We start from the raw sequence: 15,435 nt of genomic DNA, 5'->3' as shown, positions 1-15,435 counted from the left end.
GCCTAGTTAACCTACTTAACATAGTTAAGCCTTTAAATGTCACTTTAGGCTGAATAGAAGTGTCTAGAAAAATATCTAGTCAAATATTGTTTACTGTCATCATGACAAAGATAAAATAAATCAGTTATTAGAAATGAGTTATTAAAACTATTATGCTTAGAAATGTGTTGAAAAAGAATATGTTAAACAGAAATTGGGGAAAAATAAACGGGGGGGGGGGGGGGGTCATATTTCTGGGGGGCTAATAATTCCAAGTGGTGCTCGCTGCAGAGCCATTTGAGGAGAGCTGAGCTCCAGCGAGGGGGAGCTTAAGCTTGAGCTCCACCTTTTTTGCACTTCTTCTACGAGTGATGTCACTGGGGGTAGGGTTAGGGGTGGGGTTGGTGTACGCATTAAAACAGCTTACAGGAGGAGGAGCGACAGCTCATGCTCCCCCTCGCTGGAGCTCAGCTCTCCTCAAATGGCTCGGCAGCGAGCACCCTCTCAATAATTCTGACTTAACTGTATATGAGATTTTTGGAAATCACCAAGCGACCCACGTCATTGTCTCGTGATCCTCACTTTGGGAACCACTGACTTAGCTTACGTTTTGCGAACCATAAAATATGGTCAATCAGTGCTTTTTAAAACACTATTAGTTGGGTTTATGGAAGGGGGAGCATGGTCAGTCAGTCGGTCAGTCAGTCATTGAGTCAGTTGACAGAGGCCTCTGGTGGATTTACACGAGAACAGCACGAGCAAATGGTTCTCGTGAGAGAAATTTGAGATCCGAAACAGTATACAGGGCGACGCGGTGGTGCAGTGGGTAGCACGTTTGCCTTACAGCAAGAGGTTTGTTTGTTGGTCCAAAGACATGTAGTACAGGTAAATTGGGTAAGAATAAATTGACAGTGGTGTATGAGTGTGTGTGTGTGAATGAGTGTGTATGGATGTTTCCCAGTGATGGGTTGCAGCTGGAAGGGCATCAGCTGCATAAAAAACATATGCTGGATAAGTTGACGGTTCATTCCGCTGTGGCGACCCCAGATTAATAAAGGGACTTAGTGAGAACAAAACTGAATAAATAAATGAATGAACAGAGTACAAAGTGGCCTCTGGTAGTTTTGCGAAAACAAAAACTGGGGAAAAAAGTAGCTACTGAGACATATTTTGCTCTGTTCACAAATGTATATACAATTACATAATCGGAATTAACCTGGGTTGTTCACAACATTGAATAAGTGAAAACTACAGCAGATATTCTGACTCTGATTGGTTGTTGTCATTTTTCACTCTTGTCTTGACTCATAAGTATTTATTTTCTCCTCTGGGTTCACCTTTGGGCTGCTCAAGCCAATAGCAGAACCGCAACTACTTGTAAGGCAGGGATCAATATAGTAGGGCTGGTCAACTTTAGATAATCAACCAATGCATAAAATAAATGTCATTTATCAGACGTTTGCCATATACACACACACACACACACACACACATATATATATATATATATATATATATATATATATATATATATATATATATATATATATATATATATATGTGCAGCCCTTAATGGGACTTTTATTTCAAGAGCCCTGATGCAATCCCTTTGGACTCTAAGGAACTGGACTGAACTGCATGATGGCGCAGGACGCTGGTGCAGCTGGCACACAAGGTTCAACTTGTATTCAGAGAATTATGAAAAAGGAGGAATTTATTTAAAAAGAGACCTTGATCCTTCAATGACTACAGACTGTTTCCATGGAAACAACTGTTGGTTGGCAGTCAGAAATGTCTTAAACAATAATGTTTCTTACTGCTATAGGGGAAAATATTGAACAGTGCAACAGGGGTTTTAAAGAACACTATGCTTACATTTCAAAAGCTATTTCATTCATATTGAAAGACTGATATGCCATTCACATAAGGTAAGATGACTAATAAAAGGTGTACAATGTATAATATCTTCATTGCATAATACAGAATTAATTTAGTTCAGACGCAACTAAATATGAAACCCTTATAATAACATCAGCATTTCTTTATGCTGTATGTAATAAATGTCAAATCATGATATGTATGTAGCACAGGGTATACATACAGTGTCTGTTAACACTGAATGACGTTCTTTAGAGACGTGTCAAGCATTTTTAGCATGAAACAGACAAAAACGCTTCCTAACTAATTAGCTTATCAGTTGTTGGACAACAACATATTAAATGTAAATTGCATACAAATGAGCTATTTAAATGAGCTAACTGACGTGCTGAGAATGATGGAAATGGAAATGAGCCATTAGCTGCATATCGTCTCTTGTGAGAATAATGTTGTTTGTGCAACATCCCTGAGAAATTCATAAAATAAACTAATATATTTTCAGAAATGAAGTCAATTTTCTATATTATGGCTGGCAATATGGAAACATCATTAATCAATTAGCTATCATTCTCCGGCAAAAAAAAAAATATATTTGTAGATTATACCACAGTAAAAATTGCTGGGTTCCACACAACTGATTTGTGTTGGGAAGACATAAAGAAATTGATTTAGCTTGCAAACATAAGTGAATTTATTTAAAACAGCTGTCTCAAAGAAACTGAAGAATTGTGTTGTTTCAGCTCATTTTATATAAGTAGTTAAAAAAAAACTTTGAGTGTATGGTGATTTATATAATGCAAAACAACAGGCACTTAAGGCATATTTTGAAGAATGTTGGTTGCTGGTAGTCTTCGACTTCTTTAGTTGGAAAAAAATTACAATGAAAGTCAATGGGTGCCAGATATACCAGCATATTTCAAAATATTCATTCATTTTCTTTTCGACTTAGTCCCTTTATTAATCTGGGGTTGCCACAACCGAATGAACCGCCAACTTGTCCAGCATATGTTTTACGCAGCGGATGCCTTTCCAGCTGCAACCCATTACTGGGAAACACCCATACACTCTCATTCACACATACACGATGGACAATTTTAGCTTACCCAATTCACCTAAAGCGCATGTCTTAGGACTTGTGGGTGAAACCAGAGCACCCAGAGGAAACCCACGCAAACACGGGGAGAACATGCAAACTTCACACAGAAACGTCAACTGACCCAGCATAGGCTCGAACCAGTGATCTTCTTGCTTTAAGTTGACAGCACTACCTACTGCGCCACCGCGTCACCTTCAAAATATTATATTCTATAATATTTTGCTTTCAACAGAAAAAAGAAATAGGTTTTAAACAAGTAAAGGGTGAATTTAAATAAAATACTTTTCTTTTTTTCTGAAATTATCTGTTTGCACAAGAACATTATTACCTTCGATTCTCAAACTAACCTGAGCATAAGATTAATGCATTATTTGTTTGCTTCTCTATATTCTTTAAAATGCCAACGACCATTGACTTACAATTTAAGAATTGCCAAGGACCAAAATTTCAGCAAAAAGTCTTAATTAATGTTCGACTGAAAAAACAAAACATTTCGTTTAAAAACCCTTCATTTCCAGCCGATACGAATGTTATCACTTGATAGAAGGGGTGTTATAAGTGGTTATCAGCTGATAGATACTGTCTCATCCATCCACATGGTTAATCAGCTATAGATCACATACGGTTGCGGCCGGAAGTTAAAGATAATTATTTATATTATCTATTACATTTCCAATTAATTGTATTTAATTAGGTAGTGCTGTTGCCTCACTGCAAGAAGGTTGCTGGGTCGCTGGTTCGAACCCCGCCTCGGCTCAGTTGGCGTTTCTGTGTGGAGTTTGCATGTTCTCACTGCGTTCGCGTGGGTTTCCTCTGGGTGCTTTGGTTTCCCCCACAGTCCAAAGAAATGCGGTACAGGTGAATTGGGTAGGTTAAATTGTCTGTAGTGTATGAGTGTGTGCATGAATGAGTTAGTGGATGTTTCCCAAAGATGGCTTGCGGCTGGAAGTTCATCCGCCGCATAAAAACAAGCTGAATAAGTTGCCGGTACATTCCGCTGTGGTGACCCCAGACTAATAAAGGGACTAAGCCAACAAGAAAATGAATGAATGAAGGAATTTAATTAACGTCTACCCCTACCCTCACCCTAAACCCATTCATCATAGTAGTGTAAAAACAGATCTGGATCTGGAGTCTTCTATATTACTATATTGCTGCTATACTGCTGATTAACCACAATAATTGCTTATATTATATAATAAATTCCTATTAATTGTATTTAATTACTGTCTACCCCTACCCCAACCCTAAACCCAAATGTCACAGTAATGTAAAAACAGATCTGGATCTGGGTAGAGTTGCACCAGCAGTTTGTATTTTCTTTCTTAAACTGGAACGTAAAGCCCAACTTTAGTTACAAACTAGCTAGTAGTTACTAAGCCTCTAGGGAGATGACAGAGATGACGTGAATGCATGCAAAATACACTTCAAGATTTCACACTCAGCTGATGATTTATTATAAATCTTGTTTGGCATGCTGTCAGATAGTGATTGCTCTTAAAAGATAACTACATACTAAGTGCAAATGTGAAAGAGGGGATTCTTCAAAACGAAGATGACTGTGGTATGAAACCTCGGGCACTTATAGTGGCTTAGGAGTTGTCTGATTAGTGAATAATAAATTGGATAATGCGGGGCCAGCCGCAAGCAATCATAAGCAAGTTATTCTCTCGAAATTAGTTCATAAATAAACTTCACAAAATTATCCAAACATTAAACTTGATTTTTTTATATCCTACACATAAAAAAAAGAGCAGGGAGAAAAACTCAGTAATGAAGAAACTCTCGATTTAGTTGATGGAAACAATTAATAGAAAACACTCCTTGAAAGAAAATGAAACTCTTCTTTCACAAACCGAAAGAAATGCGAGATTTGGAAGGAAAATAAGGCTGTGAGTAGGGGGAGATCATTCTGCATTATCATAGCGAGCTCCTCAATGTTAACTAATCTCACCGTCATCTCACTTCTGCCGTTATACATGGGGGGAGGGGAGGCTGTCGTAAATATTTAGTTGTAGTGTAGCGTTACGTTTAAACTAAGTGAAATAGTGCAACACAGAAATATTTAGTAGTGTGTAAATTGTTACTTAGTGTCCCTTTAAGTCACCACTAGGCTACGTTTTAACTTATACACTGCTGTTGCAACCGGCCCCTGGAGTCTTCTCTATTAATATAGCTGATTAACAATGCGGATGGATGATAACAGCCTTCTCAGCCTGCTAGTAGGAACAGAAGGCCACTACTGGCCCATATCTATGAGCTGATTACAACTGATAACACTCAATCGAGTGATAACATTGGAAGCAGGTGTCATTTCACTTTTTAAATTGTGTAATGAAGTGAATGAGCTGAAGGCACTTAAGTAGGTTTTTATAAATGCGCAAAGATTGTGATTTACTGGAGTGGAGAAACATGAGTTCATTCATCAACTGAAAACAACGTGGACTGACGAACTGATTCTTGTTGTTTGAGAATGGAAATGAGTTCATCAAAATGAGAATCTATCAGCCGTAATCTACAATAAAGTTCCATGCTTACAGTAAGCCATAAATGTTGATGAATGCATGCAGATGAGAAAACAGAGATGTTGATTGGATATGAGAACTGCTCATCTGACACTTAACATTCTTCCACACTAATGTGGTGACAATTATTTCAAGCACACATAAAAATAGCAGCAGAGGTCTAATCAGCAGCTCACTGTATTCAGAATAGTAAAGGATTATGTAATGCATAAGCAACACAGTGTCTCCAGACAATATCAATGATAATTAGATACCGAAAACAGATGAAACACGAGTGAGTAACAAGGTGAAATTAGAGAAAGGTAAAAACGGGGTCTTGGAATGCTTTGGAAGTATTATAGTTTATTAGCTTGAATAAATTACACTCACGCTGCAAGGGCGTTCATGCTATATAGTCACTCAACTGACCCTCATACAACTGGCAGATTTATATTGCATGCGACAAAATGTACAAAGAGATGTCTAGACAACAGCCTCATGTCCTCAAATGTTTGCCAGTCCTGTAATTTTGGGATCGGTGTAACAGGATAGGTCACAGAAAAAGACAGAAATAGAACATTTAGCGGGGATATGTTCTGAATAAAGAGAGGGTATTATGTGAGCCCCCTTATGAACAGAATATTAACCACACCATAAAGCAAATCAAGCTGACATTCACAGCTCTGGCCTAAAGATGAATATTATCTTAAGGCTGTCTGTTTTTTAAGGAAAAAATATCTAATGCTGTTGTTTTTTTCTGATAATAACTGTAACTGCAATTAAAAATCTGCCATACATATGTGACATTTATACTGTATATACAGTATACACTCACCGGTTACTTTATTAGGTACGTCTTACTAGTACCGGGTTGGACCTTCTTTTGTCTTTAGAACTGCCTTAATCCTTTGTGGCACAGATTCAACAAGGTACTGGAAAAATTCCTCAGAGATATTGGTCCATATTGACATGATAGCATCATACAGTTGCTGTAGATTTGTCGGCTGCACATCCATCTCCCATTTTACCACATCCTAAAGGTGCTCTATTGGATTGAGAACTGGTGACTGTGAAGGCCATTTGAGTTTGCGAACTTTTTGTCATGTTCAAGAAACCAGTCTGAGATGATTTACGCTTTATGACATGGTGCATTATCCTTCTGGAAGTAGACATCAGACGATGGGTACTCTGTGTTCATAAAGGGATGGACATGGTCAGCAACAATATTCAGGTAAGCTGTGGTGTTGACACAATGCTCAATTGGTACTAATGAGTGTGCCAAGAAAATATCCTGCACACTACTACACCACCACCTCCAGCCTGAACTGTTAATACAAGCGAGGATGGATTCATGCTTTCATGTTGTTGAAATCAAATTCTGGCCCTACCATCTGAATGTCGCAGCAGAAACCGAGATTCATCAGACCAGGCAACTTTTATCCAATCCTTTATTGTGCAATTTTGGTGAGCCTCTGCGAATTGTAGTCTCAATTTCCAGTGGCACCCGGTGTAGTCTTCTGCTTCTGTTGCTCACTAGATATTTTCTCTTTTTTGGACCATTCTCTGTAAACCCTAGAGATGGTTGTGCGTGAAAATCCCAGAAGATCAGCAGTTTCTGAAATACTCAAACCATCCCGTCCGGCACCAACAACTATGCCACATTTAAAGTCACTTAAATCCTCTTTCTTCCCCATTCTGACGCTGGGTTTGATCTGCAAAAAATCATCTTGACCATGTCCACATGCCTAAATGCATTGAGTTGCTGCCATGTGATTGGCTGATTAGAAATTTGCATTAATGAGCAGTTGGACAGGTGTACCTAATAAAATGGCAGATGAGTTTATTTACTGACTGACTACTTAATTGATTAACTGTTCTAGACTTTAGGGCACAGCTTTACACCCCTTTTATTTTGGTTCTCCCGGTGTTCGCGTGGGTTTCCTTTAGGTGTTCCGATTTCCCCCACAGTCTAAAGACATGCGCTATAGGTGAATTGAATAAACTAAATTGGCCGCCGTAGTGTATGAGTGTATGTGTAAATGGAAGATTGTATCGGTGCTTCCTATTTCTGGGATCATTCCGCTGTGGCAACCTCTGTTAAATCAGAGACTAAGCCGAAGGAAAATTATTGAATGAATGAAGAGAGATCTGTAACAGGTGTACTAATTTATTTATATATTATTATCATTAGTATATTCTGTTATCATTTATATATATTACACTATAATAATTATTAATGTACATTTTTATGGCATTGAAAGACAGATGAATAATCATGGTCCACAAACCTACATTTGCATAATAATGGCAGCCACAGACACCGGATCTGTGAATATTCACATGTAAAGCAGCTGAATAGGACATTGTGACACAAATGAGCATCCAATGGATTCAAGGATGATCTTTGTTTAATATGCAGCAAGAAAATGCTACAACAAAGATGCCAATAGCAAGCCAGATGAAGCCAGCACATAACTGCTTTTCAGAATCTCCATGGTGATATAAATCCACTCATTCGATCAGTTAGAAATGTAAGAAGTTAGAACAAGCTGAAGGTCTGTGTTTAGCTTCAGACACCATGCATAAAATCAGCAAACCGAGCCAGTGAGAGAAAGAGCGAGTCTACAGAGGACGATCAGAGATCAGATGGGGATATGAGGTGCTAACAAGATCGAGGTGACAGAGAGCGACAGAAAGTGAGAGCCGAAGAAGGGCGCTGAGGGTCAGAAAACAGAGAGGTGAGAGAGAGAGGAGAGAGAAATGAGGCCTCTTTCTTTCTACCTGCCAGCGGTGCGTGACCGGTTTTTCAAGAAAGCTCTAATCCACAGGCAGCTACAAATCAATCACAGCGGGTGTGTATTTCAGATAAAGTCCTGCTGAGAATATCCCACTCCGCATGAGGCTCTAACTCAGACCACTCCACCAGCTCAATCGCTTCTCTTTTGGCCTTCTGAATTCAGTAGATGAAACAAAAATCATTTTGATATTATACTTAATGGAAAACGAGTAGTCAAAAGACCCTTTGTGACAACTTTAAACTGGGATTTTAAGAAATGGAAGTGTCATTGTCATTTTTCTTACAGCCATTTGAAAGATCCACTCTTAAAAATAATAGTTTTCCATTGCACAAATTTTCCTTTATAGTGGAAAAAAGCTCTTTAGATTTTTATGACATCACTAAGTACATGTTCAAAGACATCAATACTTTGATCTTAATACCACTAAGACAATACTCTAATTAAGAGTCTAACATGTAAACAGTGATTTGACATGAAACAGTTGATTTGATCATCTTAATCTGACTAAAATCATAATCCAACTAAACAGAAATCGAATTAAGATGTGGAGTAATCCTATTTTGGTCACATTTACATGCAGTACATGACATGTAAAGACTTTAATCAAACTATTACCACCATGTAAGGCTTTTTGCAATTTTGCAAGAGGACATACACGGCAGTTGTGAGACATTTGACAAAAAACAAATGAGAATGGCTTCAAGCTCGAGAGCATTTTTGGTGCGAGCAGGAAATAAAAACTACAGTGCATGCGGAAAGTATTTATAGCGCTTCACTTTTTTCGCATTTTTTTTCCTATGTTACAGCCTTATTCCAAAATGGATTAAACTCATTTATTTCCTCCAAATTCAACACACAATAGCCCATAATGACAATGTGAAAGAAGATTTTTTGAAATTGTTGCAAATTCATTAAAAATAAAAAACCTGAATCACATGTACATAAGTATTCACAGCGTTTAGATTTTCTCTAAATTGAGCTCAGTTTCCACTGATCATTTTTGAGATGCTTCAGCAGCTTAATTGGAGTTTACCTGTGGTTGATTGGACATAATTTGAAAAGGCATACAACTGTCTACATAAGGTCCCAGGGTTGACAGTGCATGTCAAAGCACAAACAAATCATGAAGACAAAGGAATTGTCTGTAGACTTCCGAGACCAGATTGACTCGAGGCACAAGGCTGGAAAGGGTTAAAGAAAATTTTCTGTTGCTTCCAATGAGCACAGTAGCCGCCATCATCCTTAAGTGGAAGATGTTTGGAACCGTAAGGACTCTATCGGGGGAGAAGGGCCTTAGTCAGGGAAGTGATTAATAACCCGGTGTTCACACTGTCTGAGCTCCAGCGTTCTTCTGAGGAAGGGCAACCATCTGTGCAGCAATCCACCAATCAGGCCTGTATGGTTGAGTGGCCAGGCGAAAGCCACTCCCTGCCTGAAATTTGTCATAAGGCATCTGAAGGACTCTCAGACCATAAAAAACTGAATTCTCTGGTCTGATGAGACTAAAATTTAACTCTTTGGAGTAAAAGACAGGTGTTACATTTGGATTAACCAGACACTGCTTATCACCAGGCTAATACCATCCCTGCATGGTGGTGTCAGCATCATGCTGTGGGGATGTTTTTCAGCAGCAGGAACTGGAAAACTAGTTAGGATAGAGGGAAAGATGAATGCAGCAATGTACTGAGACATGCTGAATGAAAACCTGCTTCAGAGTGCTCTTGACCTCAGACTGGGGTGACATTTTATCTTCCAGCAGGACAGTGACCTAAAGCACACCGCCAAAATATCAATGGAGTGGCTTCACAACAACTCAGTGAATGTCCTTAAGTGGCCCAGTCAGGGCCCAGACCTAAATCCTATTGAACATCTCTGGAGAGATCTGAAAATGGCTGTTCACCATCGATTCTTATCCAACCTGATAGAGCTTGAGAGGTTCTGCAAAAAGGAATGGGCAAAAATTCAAAAGACACGTGTGTCAAGCTTGTGGCATAATATTCAAAAACAGCTGAGGCTGCAATTGTTGCCAAAAAAGGATCAACAAAGTATTGACCATTGCGTATTGAATACTTATGTACATGTGCTTTTTCAGGTTTTTTATTTGTAATAAATTTGCAACAATTTAAAAAAATCTTTTTTTTACATTGTCATTATGGGGTATCGTGTGTAGAATTTGGAGGAAATAAATAAAAGCTATGAATACTTTGCGGATGCACTGTATACTGAGGATTCTTAAAGAAATGAACATTATGAAGTGCTTTGGTTTTAATGTGACTTTGTCATTGGGCATGAATGAAAGGTTAGTGAATGAAATGGCAGAGCTGGCTTGTGCTTGAGAATGTCTTTATTGCTGCAAAGTGTGAGAAATAAACTTGAGTTAAAATTGTAAATTTAAAAAATTGTAAATAGTAAATTGTAAAAATTAAAAATTAAAATCGAAATGATGACCAAAATCACATATGGTGCCATGACGAGCATGAACTGTTGTTGCATGTTGACGTAATGACAATCAAACTACTGTATGTACTATAACATGTATAACAGAAACTTGAAGAGAACATTCAAAAAGCAGCTCATGTAAACACCTTAATCATTTTATTGTCAATTCAGATTAAGGGACGTAATTTGATTATTGATGTCCATGTAAACAAAGTCACTCTGAAAACCTCCATTCAAAATAGTTATTGTGTTTATAATCCGTTTTGTTTCTCTGGTATTGAGTTTGAAAAGGCTTTCTAACTTTGATACGATACACAGAAAAGTATCGATATTAGATATTATAAATGTTGTAGATACATAGAACATCACTAAAGCTGTGACTAAAATTAAAAATGAAGCAAATTCAAACTTCAGTTACTTGATACTAAAATGACACTAAATAAACTAAGATATCTAAACGACTCCAATTTCTCTCAATGTGAACACTCTATTATGACAGTAAAATCTAACCATGATAACATGAATATGCTTTTATGCGATGCAAGTTTCAGCTTGAGTTGCCTCAGATGACTAGAGATGGGATGTGTCAGTGACATTATAAAAGCAGAAGTGACTACGGTGAAAGATCTGCAATTAGAGGCAATGGCCCGTAGGGTGCAGTTGAGTTTGCATCAGCTCTAAGACAGACGCAATAAAAACATCTGCAGACCACAGGAACACAAGCCTTCAGAACACAGCGTTACAGGAATAGTTTACCATGGAATTAAAACTCGCAAAAGTTGTTTTTATTACAAACCTGTTTGACTGATCTCTTCTGCACAACATTAAAGAGGATATTTTTGAATATGCATTTAATGAAAAATATTTACATGAATTGACTTCAAATGACAAAAGATGTTTGCCAAAAATAAAAATTTTTGTGTGTTCCACTAATGACAGTAAGTTTGAAAGAACATACCAGGGTGAGTGCATGATTTATTTATGCGCATTATCCCTTTTAACAGTCCCTATGTTCAGCCTGCTATAAGTTCATGTTTAAGAAGAGATGCCCAGGGCACCTATAAACTATGCAAATTCTGGGGAAATACAAGCTGAAGGAAAAAAAAAACATGGACTGCTACAAAAAACTACAAACTACAGACTTGAAAAATACACTACTTGACAAAAGTCTTGTCGTCAATCCCAGTTGTAAGAGCAACAAATAATAACTTGACTTCTAGTTGATCATTTAGAAAAGTAGCAGAAGGTAGATTTTTCGGATAAATCCTCTGTTGAACTGCTTCCCAATCTTCACAAATACTGCAGAAGACCTATTGAACCCAAGATTCTCACAGAAATCTGTCAAGTTTGGTGAAGGAAAAATAATGGTTTGGGGTTACATTCAGTATGGGGGCCTGCAAGAGATCTGCCGAGTGGATGGCAACATCAACAGCCTGAGGTGTCAAGACATTTGTGATGCCCATTTCATTACAAACCACAGGAGAGGGCAATTTTTTCAGCAGGATAGCACTCCTTCTCATACTTCAGCCTCCACATCAAAGTTCCTGAAAGCAAAGAAGTTCAAGGTGTTCCAAAACTGGCCAGCCCATTCACCAGACATGAACATTATTGAGCATGTCTGGGGTAAGATGGAGGAGGTGGCTTTAAAGATGAATGCAAAGAATCTTGATGAAATATTGGAGTCCTGCAGGAGAACTTTCTTTGCCATTCCAGATGACTTTATTAATCAGTTATTTGAATCATTGCTGAGATGTATGAATGCAGTCCTCCAAGCTCAAGGGAGTCATACACAATATCATTTTTTTCCCTTTGCCTTTCATAAAAGCTATTCTGATACCAAATGATCAACTAGAAGTCAAGTTATTATTTGTTGTTCATAAAACTTGGATATGAGACAAGACTTTTGTCAGGTAGTGTAGTAGGGTAGGTAATATTAATTACAATAGTAAAATATAAAACTTTGAATGTCTGAGCAATTTTGAAATAATACCTTTGTGTTGTGAGCCAAGATATCTATGGATTGGGGATAAAATCAGATGTATTTGACATTTCTTAATTATGTAATTGTTTTGTATCTGTTAAACTCACACGCACTCACTATCCTTCAGCTTAGTCCCTGATTTACTGTATCAGGGGTTGCCACAGCAGAATAAACCGTTACAGTGCCATATGTTTTATGCAGTGGATGTCCTTCCAGCTGCAACCCAGCACTGAGAAATGTCTGTTAAACTTGTAACTTCAATTTATTTTTTTTTAATGACATTACATTGTACTACTAAACTCCTTGCTTTTTTGTACAGTACCTCACAAAACAATAGTAAAAAATATTTTTCCATAAATGACCTTTATATGTTCTGAACAGTTTTTAACTGTTATTGTATGTGTGTATTGATAGATGAATGATGTTACCTGCTATTAGTTTTTTTGTTTGTTTGTTAAACCCATGTGAACTGTATAATGTCAAATCTTGGGTAGGACGCTCTAATAAAAGAGATTTTTAATCTCAATGTGCTTTTCCTGGTAAAATAAAGGATATAGTAAATAATAGGAATAAATATCAATTTATTAATTAGTTTCTATTCATAACTAAAATGTTATATTATAATAGTTTTCAATAATAATAATATTACTATTATTAATGAATGTTTCTTGAGTGACAAATTAAGTTGATTTTTGACCATTTTTTAAAAACCTAAAATCAATTTGACAAAATCCCAAACTATTCAATGGTAGTTTATGATGTATTATACTACATGTCTCCGCTGTTATATTTCTGTCTAGCTTAGCCGTAAAAATGTTTAAATATTTGTCACACCAATGAAGTACACTAAAGTGAAACAACTAGAAAAATAAAAAGCCTGCCAAAGAGAGCAGATTAAATCCGACTGCAGACATAGTTAACAACTCAGCAACTGTGGCGTCTCTCTACTGTCTTGCTCAACTGCCTAGTCCAAATGAATCTAAACTTAGGCGAAATCAAAAGCGAATCTAGCATGTCTTCTTTTGTGAAAACACTGTTTGCTGCACAGAGTAAGGTCTTTTGAAAATAAACTAGAGTGAATCAAGCATTCAAGCAAAAACCCTGAGGTTCAAGCAGTTAAAAGGACAGTTCAGCACAAAAATGAAACTTACTATTTACTCTGCCTCGTGTTATTTAAAATCTCCTTTTTTTCAGTTAAACACTAAAGAAGATATTTTGAAGAAAGCTAAAAACCTGAAAGCATTGGTTTTCAGCTTTCTTCAAAATCTTTTGGGTTTAACAAACAAAAGAATATCATAAATGTTTGATACAAGGATGAGTAAATGATGACAGAATGTGCATTTTAGGTGAACTATCCCTTTAAGCTAACATTTTCTACATATACCAGGATAAAAGTCCAAAGTATACTTGGATTTTACCTGTGCATTAGACATATGCATAGTCAAATATAAAAGCAAAGAACACAAGTGACTGACACATGCATACTAGAAGGAATCCTATTTGTCTAATGTCTGTCTTCTCTCACTAAATGTTATGATTGATCCTTATAAAACCTTGTATCACAGTGGTTATTCATAGTTTTGACATCTTCAGTAGTTTATTTTTTTGTTCGGTTCCATCTGCTGAAATATTTTACAATTCTGTAAAAAAATAATAATAATACAAGCGTGTATACATAGAAAGAAAAAATGGCATGTGAGTGTGAAATGTGTATTAAACACACAACCTTTTCTGTCAGCACTACCAGTCTATTTTATTTATATTCTGTTTTAATGAATCTAAAATAAAACTCTTGCTCTTGTACTGCTTACGAATAACTAGGACTTATCATAGCACTTACAAATTGTTGATGTTTTGTTGCCTAACTGTCTTAATTTGTAATAGACCTTATATTTAATTTGCCAAGTGAATAAATGTAACTGTAAATATAGTATAAGAGTAAAATCTAAATATTTTTTGGGGTTTTTTGAACAGTTGCTCACATTGTTTCAAAGTACGCTCCGCATTTACAAACACAGGTGCTCAAGACATGCACATTAGAAAGATTTCATGCTACTCCACAGAAATGAGAATTAAAATGCTTGCTTAAACTAAAGCTTTGGGTACCTGTTAATCTCACTAATCACTCATCAAGGCAAGCGTTTATTGTTTTTGCTGTTTTTAGTAGTTTGTTGCCATCGTTGCTCAGTTTCTTTATGTTTTTTTGACAGAAACCACAGCCCAACCCACATTGAGGGCAAACAAACTAGTGTAAAAAACAACTAAATACAATAAAAAGATTATGTGTATCTGCGCTGATAGCCTAGTTGGCAGAGTGGCATATAGCACCACTGCATTTCAGGCATCCTGAGTTTATGGTGGACTCATGGACCTTTCCCAATCCCACCCCCCAATCTCTGTCCAAGTTCACTTCCTGTCTAGCTACTGTTCTGTCACAATGATTTCAAAAATCTTTTTTAAAAAGTGCAAGGTCAAGGCTCAGTGGTTAGCACTGGTGCCTCACAGCAAGAAGGTTACTGGTTTGAGTTGGACCAGTTGACATTTCTGTGTGGAGTTTGCATGTTCTCCCCGTGTTGACGTGGGTTTCCTTCAGGTGCTCCGGTTTCCCCCACAGTCCAAAGACATGTGCTATGGGTGAATTGAATAAACTAAATTGGCCATAGTGTATGAGTGCGAATAAGTGTGTATTGATGTTTCCCAGTACTGAGTTGCAGCTTAAAAGGCATCCGCTTTGTGAAACATGCGCAGGATAAGTTGGTG

At 37.2% G+C, this 15,435-nt stretch overlaps 1 protein-coding gene across 4 annotated transcripts in view; it reads right to left on the bottom strand.

Moving 5' to 3' along the window:
- Positions 1–15,435, bottom strand: part of fbxo41 (F-box protein 41) — a 120,606-nt gene that overhangs the window by 66,393 nt on the left and 38,778 nt on the right. The gene's annotated exons all lie outside the window — the stretch shown is intronic.

Source organism: Danio rerio, chromosome 1, assembly GCF_052040795.2.
Source record: "Danio rerio strain M-AB ecotype USA chromosome 1, GRCz13ab, whole genome shotgun sequence".
NCBI lineage: Eukaryota > Metazoa > Chordata > Actinopteri > Cypriniformes > Danionidae > Danio > Danio rerio.
Note: the sequence above shows the minus strand (reverse complement) of the source record. Positions and strands in the feature narration are given on the sequence as shown.